The sequence below is a fragment of the Nestor notabilis genome, unplaced genomic scaffold, assembly GCF_000696875.1.
Source record: "Nestor notabilis isolate BGI_N333 unplaced genomic scaffold, ASM69687v1 scaffold3367, whole genome shotgun sequence".
NCBI lineage: Eukaryota > Metazoa > Chordata > Aves > Psittaciformes > Psittacidae > Nestor > Nestor notabilis.
Window position 1 is genome coordinate 51,778 of NW_009935916.1, and position 9,345 is coordinate 61,122.

A 9,345-nucleotide genomic window follows, 5' to 3' on the forward strand; every position below is an offset into this window, starting at 1 on the left:
AGAACATTTGGAACTAATTAAGAATACAATTGCTTTTAAATTATGAATAATGCAAGAGTTCGTTCTTTAATTTTACACCTACTACAGTTTGCTCATCACTTTCTGACAATACATATCCTTTAAAAAAATAATAAATCTATAGTGAATTCCACAAAGGTATATTTATAGTATTAAGAGATAATTATTCTTCATGAGATGTGGGCGACATCACTGAACAGATAAATGTACTTTCCATACATAACTAAACTGAAGGGAAAACTTCCTCTTCTGCATGTAAAATATGACACAAGAGCTAACCAACATGCTATTAACATTAGTACTGAATTGCACTTAGCGTTTTTCTATTTATTATTCAAAACAGATTTCCAAAACATTACTAAATACATTCCAGCTTGGAATTTTCTTCCATTAGAAGCTGATGAGGATATATCCTTACAGCTGTTCTAAATAAGTTCTGCAGAAGTTATATTTACTTTAAGAAACAAACTAGAGAGCTACATATTTAATATGACTATTGTGTAGAAAGCAAAATAAAGAACAAGAACAAATTCACTGCTATTGAGTCTTCAGTTACTCCTGTGTAATTCCTTTTCCCACTTATATTTTTATATTCAATGTCAGTGCTGAAATTGTGCTGAGGACATAATCTAAGGCATACCATGTTGGTCTTCAGTCTATTTCCATAAATGTAACACATACTTGAAAAGGTAAAAATAACTAAGCTATTTGCTTCAGCTGTTTGTGTATGGCAAATGCCTGTACATAAACAAGGCTTATTTTCTCTGAATATTTTTCAACTGGAATTTAAGACCATACACAAGAAAACTTCTACAGAAGCGGAAGTAACTGAGAAATAAGCAAGTGTAGCTGCATTAACACACCAAAGCAGAATAAAAGCCTCCATAAAGAGGGAAAAGAATCAGTAAAATCAGGAAGTAATAAACTAACACATTATTTTATAACTTCCTGCAGAGCTACCAACATAAGATATATAACAATATTGGTTATTCATTTTTTTATATTTAAATCCTTATTTGCCAAAACCTTGACTCAACATTGACTTGTATTTAATTCCTCTATGAACCTCCATCTGCCTCAGTGTACAGTTACATTTTACATCTAACAGTTCTTACCTTGGTACAACCCTTTTCTGCTCACTTTTAGACAGAACCATGGAACTTGAGGAGCACAAAGTAAGCCCTAAAAATCCCGGAAACAAATCCTGCTTGGAAAAAACCCAGCTTTCTGTGGACCTGCTGCATTCTCCTACTGCACAACGGCTTAACAGCTCACGATTTACTGACAAGAATACTAGCTAGAGTGGCTATGATTCACTGTTATGGGAATAGCCAGAGAGACCTGAGGCTGAAAATACCTGAAGAAGCCTTAGAAAACAGAGAGGACACTCACTCTCTTTCTACCAAAAAAAAGAAAATTTGAGATATTGTATCCAGGTGCAGAACATCTATTGCAGTGCCTGAGTATGACGACATAAGCAAAGCTTTCTTGTGGGATGACTGTATTTCAGATACTGACTGCTTCTGCATGGGTTTATTGTCATTATTTAAAAGAGTAAAACCTTGTTCTAATTATGAAACAGCCTTATGGAGACTAATAATCAGTAGCACTTATCACAGATTCCTGACATGGGGAAGAAATAACACTAAAAATGCAAATCCAACTGACTGAAATATGGAACAGGTTGGACTATAATGTTTCTAAGTGATGTAATTATTTATTATTAGTAGCAATATTAGTTAATAGTCATACCATATTATTATAATCATTACTTGTAGTAAAAAAAGGAACTATAAAATTCCATATTTATGCAGCAAAAGATCAAGATTCCCAGAGCCAAAGGCCTGAAGATTAGAAATAAAAGAAAGATGAACAAAGCCTCACATTCACAACGACATTTTCCTACAAACAACATCTGAAAAGCACAGTTTGTACTGGGCTGCTCAAAGCCAGAAAGAACAAGAAGAAGGAAGAAGAGGTAAGCGCATTCTCTGTGTTCCAAGTTTGTTCAACAGAAAATTGAATAACCAATGTCATCCTGCCAAAGGAAAACAAAATGGTTTAGTGATTTCTTGACATTTCTTTTAAAGTGGCCTGCCAACAAAACAGTATTCTCTAGCTTTCAGAGGTTTTGGAACTTTCTATATTAAGCAGTATTCTTTTGCATGGCCTTAAGCATCCTGAGCAGTTTTTCAAGAAGCTTACTTTAGTGAGACTTGTATTATATTGCACATATTCAATTCCTTATTACTGGGTTAACAATATACCCTGGGGTTTGTGAGGAATAAATGTGCTTTTGGATTCTAAGAGTTAGGACTTGCTAACTTGCTACCAATCAATCCTGACAGGTTAAGGCCATGGCATGATTTGAAAATTCCTTTTGAACTATACCAGATACAGGGAAAGTTCAGTACCCTGCTCTTTCTCCATTATAAGGAACAGAGTTGGTGAACCTTTTGGAGATCATGATGTTTTATGCCTACAGCTTTCTAGTCGCAATGAAGAAAAGTAAGCATGTCTCATATATATATTTAAGAATGTCTTTGAGTACCTCAGGCATCTCCAACTAAAATACCAACCAAGTTTCTTTCTGTAATCACAACTAATTGCCAATTGCAAAACCTATGGTAAATGATTAACAGCACTCTGATGCACGACTCAGGGTAAGTAACACTGAAGCACACAGACTCTATTTCTCTCTAGGAAGTATTCAAACTACTGGTAGAAGAACTGTCCAAGTCTGAATAAAGCAGTATCTTCACTGAAGTCAAGCATGTAGTGACAAGACTATAGGGAATTGCTTTAATCTGACACAGGAGATTTAGATTAGACATTGGGAAGAAATTCTTCCCTGTGAGGGAAGCTGGCACAGGGTGTCCAGAGAAGCTGTGGCTGCCCCATCCCTGGCAGTGCTCAAGGCCAGGTTGGACACAGGGGCTTGGAGCAACCCGCTCTAGTGGAAGGTGTCCCTGCCCGTGGCAGGGGGTTGGAACTGGATGAGCTTTAAGGTTCTTTTCCAACCCAAACCATTCTATGATTCCATGATTCTACGATATATTTGTTTCACAGGCCCCAGTGAAGTCAAAGAATGAAGAGCTATGCTGTGCCTAGTTCTATACCTTTGGAGGATGCTTCAATACATGAAGCTCATCCCGCTGGGAACAGATACTCTTGTACAGCATACAGCAAAGCTCGATCACACAGTAAATTTGATCAAATATATCACTTGTTGCCAACACAACAGAAACCAGCCTAACTCTCCTAAAGGTGCCTCAGCACCACGTTATTCTTTCCCAGATTCAATAAAGTCAATAGTATCAGCCTTGTGATGGGAATTCCAGATCCTAGAGACATGGGACCTGCTATTACTGTTTTCACAGGTAACTATCTAAGTACCAACACCAGAATATTAAGAATGTTACTTTCTTCAGCTACAAATCATGTGCTAGTGCTGTAGTAAAGTTGATTCGACTTAGCAGTTGGCTTTAAAGCATGTGCTAAGTGCATAAAAAGAGCTGTTAAAACATTACGAAAGGTTAATCTATGAAACCCTCATTTTTGAGGACATGTATTATGTTCTTCCACTATTTTGAGTCTGCAAAAAGAAAACAAAAGTTATTTTTTCATTTTCAAAGAGTGCAAATTTTTCAAAGAACTTTGAATTTTCAAAGAATTTTCAAAGAATCCTTCAAATCTTGCATATACATGTATTTCTTGGAAAAGACATAAGGGAAGTCACACCTCTAAAACATGTTTTTCTTTAGTAAGTAACTGTTCTTCTAAGGAGATGTATATAATTTTCAGTATTTGTCCTCAGTGTAACAGTTCAATACTGCTTACTGTTAGAACAAACTATGTATTTTATAGTGTCTGCTTCACAGCAAGGGAGCTGAGTTGGTTTTTTTTTTCCCCTATGAAATACATAAACTTAATGAGCAAACTTTGTAAAGACAATATCATCTGCCATTCAGCTTAACAGAAACCAAAGAGCTTTCTTTGGTTGCTCTGTTTCACCTCAGTGCTCATGTGCTGCTGCTTCAGCAGCATTTGAAAATGAAATGAAGCAACGTGCAAAAATGCCTGAAGCTACTCACCATCTTTTTCAAGACCAAAGTAAAGACAATGTACTACTAGAAAATGCTTTCTTCCCGAGTCTATTTTTCTAGCTAAGGGTAACCACTTCTGTGAACTAAGCCGAAAAAAACCTAGACAGTTCAGACTGTACCTGATGCCATTTCAAGGAAGCACTTTGACAGAAATTGCTTTTAGTTCTGTCAATGTCAGTAGAAAATGACCAAAATGCCAAAATACATACCACAACTGTGCACAACTGTACTAACCAAGAAAACAGGAAGGGCAAAGCTGACTTAGAATAGCTGCATTGCCCATGTAAAAAATGGAATCCATCCTTTGGGCTAGATGCCATTGTGTCATTGATGGGAACCTGGAGGTCAGCAGAAGCACTATGAATTTACAATGGCATGACTGAAAACAGAATCTTTCCTCTAGCACATAAGTTTTATGCAGCATAAAATATGTATGGATGCTTGACAACTTTTCGTTTCATTATACACAAAAGTGACTCTCTCTTCTCTCTAAAATAACACTGTCAAACCAAGAAGGACTGCCAGAAAGCTGTCACAGATAATAATCTATTTGCCCAGGTTCCTGAATAGCAATGAAAAAGAAGATACTGAGTGTCAGTTCCCAACACATAAATTAAAGTTCCATGCCTGTAATTAGGTCGTGTTCCCCCCCACCCCCTGCAAAAGAATCGTGTTTGATATTACAATGACTTGTAATTATTTTCCTGTAAGTAAGTGGCTAGAGGTATTGTGGGACACCTACCCGAGGATTAGTGATAAATAAGATTAAAAGTTGCAAGATTCCTTGCAAACTCAAATGAGTTCCAAGGACATCTGCACTAGAAAGAGTATTCCGGGTTTTATTCCAAGTGCCAATGTTGCAAATGCCTACTTTAAAAGTAAAGAAAATCTCCTTTTTTCCCTTGCATTTGGAAAGGATGAAAAGGTGAAAAGATAGCTCTGGCTGTTTTAATCTACATAGTTGATAGCTTCCTCCCACAGTGGTTCTGCTCAGTGTTATGTGGCCCACAGCTTGAAGGTTCTGGGCCCTTTTTATGAAATGCTACTATGCAGTACAAATAAGCAACAATAACCTACAAATGAAGGTCCAAGACCTCTGATCTTCCAGTCTGTCCCTAGACATGTTTTTTAAGTGTACAGAAAAGAAATACAGTATGTTCTAAGTGGAGACCTTCTCTGTTGTTGTTTCTTGTTTCTGAAACAACACAGAGGCTGTATCTCTGCTGTCTTTGTAACCAGGTCCAATGAAGGATCTATGTTCCCTTGACCTGTTCAACCAACGCAGCTCACATTTGCAGTTGCTCATGGCTGGTCCCTACACCAATCCATTGGTGTCCCCACTATACAGCACATGGAGCGGTCTCCGGATCAGTACCCACTCTCTGGGGCTTCATCATGTTGACCCACACCCCACACTGTGTAAGCCATGTGCAAAACTAACCTATTTCATGGCTATCATATGACTTACCATTACATGACCATAGCTATAGCAACCTTGTCACAACAGTTTGTCTTTCCTCCTGGCCCCACATATCCTTCTTTGGGTCTGGAACACTAATGTTACGACTATAAAAGTGGGTATCTCTTCATAAAGCAATGAATAATAAGAAGGTTATGTCATGCCCTGTGGTATTTTCACTTTTTAAGCAATTACATCCAGAATATGTTGTGTGTGCAGAACGAAAGGGGGGTGGGGGAGCATAAGATTCTGTAATGGGACAGACCCTTGCAGCAAAGTGATGGGAGGACAAGCCAGGCTAACACAGTAAAAACTGATGTTTTGTCAGTAGACAGTATATGTCAATACTGTCTATTGCAACAAGCTCCAGATAAGTCTAACCACTGAACTATTCCTGGATCGGTGCTGATGGTGGGGCAACTACTGATCCCATTGAAAGATGATATCCTAGGAGTGCTACAGCCCTTTTCCAGGGGCACAGTCAGAGCACCAGTACCTTGAAATGGAACAAGGCATCATGTGTGGGTGTAGACTCACCTGCTGCTTGCCCTGGGTCTCTTGAACCCATTAAGATGATTTTACTATTCTGACATTCTGTGAACTTCCTGCATGTTACAGATGACAAATACGGTGAGTAAAGTCTGACATATAGCTATATGCACAATAGTACATAAACATACATACACTGGCTATAAATCATACTATCAAAGTGAGAGCATTCTTTTTACTTGCTACTACTCCTGTTAACTCATAGCCATCTACAAAATAACATAAGTGCCATACTAAATAGGCAGTAGAAGTGTACACTTAAGTTATTATAGCTGATTAATCATACACTGGGTAATTATGAGAGGTCATTAGCCAACTACTTCTCCCGAAATGGAAGTGAAATAAAAAGCAGACTTCAAATAATTTCCTACATTTTCTCACTAGTTTCCAGTAAGAATTAAATCTGCTACAAGCTGAACTAAAGAGCTAACATAGCACTAAGATGAATTAGAATTTTCAAGGAATAGTAACATCTATGGGAAAGTTTACAGGAACCATCTCATTCTGTCTTTAACAGACAAATGGGCTTTTATAGAATTAGTAAGTTTAAGCCATTGGTGCTGGATGGTATTCATGCTGCTGCTGAAAGCACTGCTGACATGATTGTGAAGTTGCCACCTTTACAAAAGAGAAGGCAGAGATGGCAAACTAGTATATTGGGGGAAAGAACATAGTATTTCTGATATCCAGTCTTTCAGATATCAGAAAACACTTCCTTCATCTCCATTTATATTATATGAACGCTCAATGGTATCCTGGGGATACTGCTGTCAGGATGTGCATAAACACAACAAATATAACTACAGCTTCCATCTCTATTTTATCCTTTTGATTATTTATTACTAATCTAGAAGGGAAATAATACTGGAAAAATCCACATTTACCTCAATCAGCACATGTAAGTCCTGCAAAGCTTTAAAACACAAACAAAAATGTATTTTGCTATGTCCTTTCCAACATCAGCTTCTTACTGATCCAAGAGGTAATGCTAGTTTTAGGTAAGCATCTTTGGCTTGCTAAACCAGTCTTTAGAGAGATGCCTCTTCATGCTATTTTGTATTTAACAAAAATATGCAGACAGAGGGCCCACTTATGTAAAAAACTATGTTCTTCAGGTAACTGCAAAATACTGGGCACCTCTGCAGCATTCAGTGCTCAGGGGCTTATCTTTCATCCATCAAAGCCCAAAGCTAAATTTTCACTGACTTGACTAGAACCAGACTGGCAATAACTGATGTGGATGGAGTAAGCAAAGGCAACATGGAAAGCAAGTAAAATTGATTCCGCTTCTCGTCAAATTTATTAAATTAAAAAAAAAAGAATTAAAAGGGTAAATTTCCAAGTAGTTCCATCCAGCTCTACTCGCATAATTTACATTCCTTCTATCAGGAAGTTAAAATTACCATGTAGCTATTGACTATTGTACCTTTTGCCTGAATGAAATTTGGTGTCACACAGTAACTGCTTAAACAGTAGTTGTAAAAAGCCGTATTTAATCTTTGCATGCTAAAGTAGAGAAAGCCCTGCAAACGTCACTTCTAACTCTGTTCTACAGCCAAGAGGAAACAATGCCAAAAGACGTAAACTGAACTTCAGCTTCCTGTATAAATTTAGGAAACCTGTCAGGAAGAACAGCCTGGTTTCTTGATTCTCAGGTTCCTCCATGCTTGCAAGGTACCAGTGTAACCAACAAAGAGTTATATTATTTTCAGTGAAGTAGCCAAAAATGGTGCTATCTGTGTTTTAGAATGCATAGCCTGTGCTTGGTAGGCAGGTCTCCAGTGAAAATCAGTGAGTGATGAAGCGGGATTCACAAAACCCCTGAACTAAAGTCATCAGTTTTCTTAGACAAAAAAGTCTGCAATCAGGAACTCTATTTCTTGCTCTGACTGGTCTGAGTCTACTGTACCGAGATGCAAAAATAGATGAGGAGAAAAACATACAGAAGAAAGAATAGTAACTACTCCAAGCATGTCTGTTTCTCAGTTCTGTGGAATTCAAAAGCACAAATACCTATTCATTCACTGCTTAAAGCCATTAGCCAGAAATAAACACAAAAAGACATAAAACTGGCTATCTGTTCAGACTCTTCTGATGCTAAGTCATCATCATGCTGTCTTCTGTGGACAGAATTTGTGTCTCTCATCTTGATCATGCTGACAAGTGCCTTACGGGTATCTGCCTCCATTTACTAACATTCAGTTATAAAGCAGTATCAGTAATATGGAAAAGAGCTGGTGGGAAATGTTACCTCCCCACCAGAAGTGCACTTCTGCTGTGTGTATACAGATTCCTTACTTAAACCTTCATTTAGCAACAGAGGCAAAAAAGACTCCTCAATTCCCACATAAAATGCCCCTGGGAATTGTCACTGGAAGAATATCGCTTCAGATCTGACAGACAGCAACATTTTATTACCTGAAGGATGTTACCTTAACCTGGGGTCTAAAATATAAATGAACTGCAATTTAGATGACTTGAGGTCTAGCAGAAAGACACAAGGGTGAAAAGCTTTCCAGAGAGATTCCATGGGGAGAGGTCCGATTTATTTAATACAGATAAATATGACAAAAAGATATTAACATCCCAACTTTTAATAAGTTTATGGTTGACTGCAAGAGCTAAGGATAACCTTGAACAGCAGATAATATACAGAACAAGATGTTAGCTTGGAGAGTTGGAAGAGGAAAAAAGGAGGTCCAAGCAGATAAGTTCAATTTAATGGCAGAAGATTTTGGACACTGAAAGCTTCTCTGTTAAGGTATTATGGGCCAAAGGAGATGATGTCCTTTTTCAGCGACTTACCATTTGTACTGTGAGATAAAATCCAAAGGATCTTCATAGAGCCTCTTGTATTTAAGTTGAGCAGAGAATGTTTAGATATGAAAGGTCAGACCTGTCTATGAAAAGACAAGCGAGAAAGTAAATAGAGGATAAATCAGGAGATTATTTCAGAATGTGCCAGCATCAAAACTTTGCCTTTTCTCAAGAGGCAGAGAAGTTCTCTTCTGTGTTGAAACAGGGATTTGAGGTTTGCTGATTACAAACAATGGAAAGCCATTACATGATTCCTCAGGAGTGTTATTTTGAGTGTTACTATTGTATCTAAGCGACACTCTTCATGTTTGTTAATGGGGTTACCAATTCTTCCCCATGTTGAAAGCTTCAGAAAAGGTTGGTTTCATTAAGAAGGAATTTGGGTTAAGCTGCTGA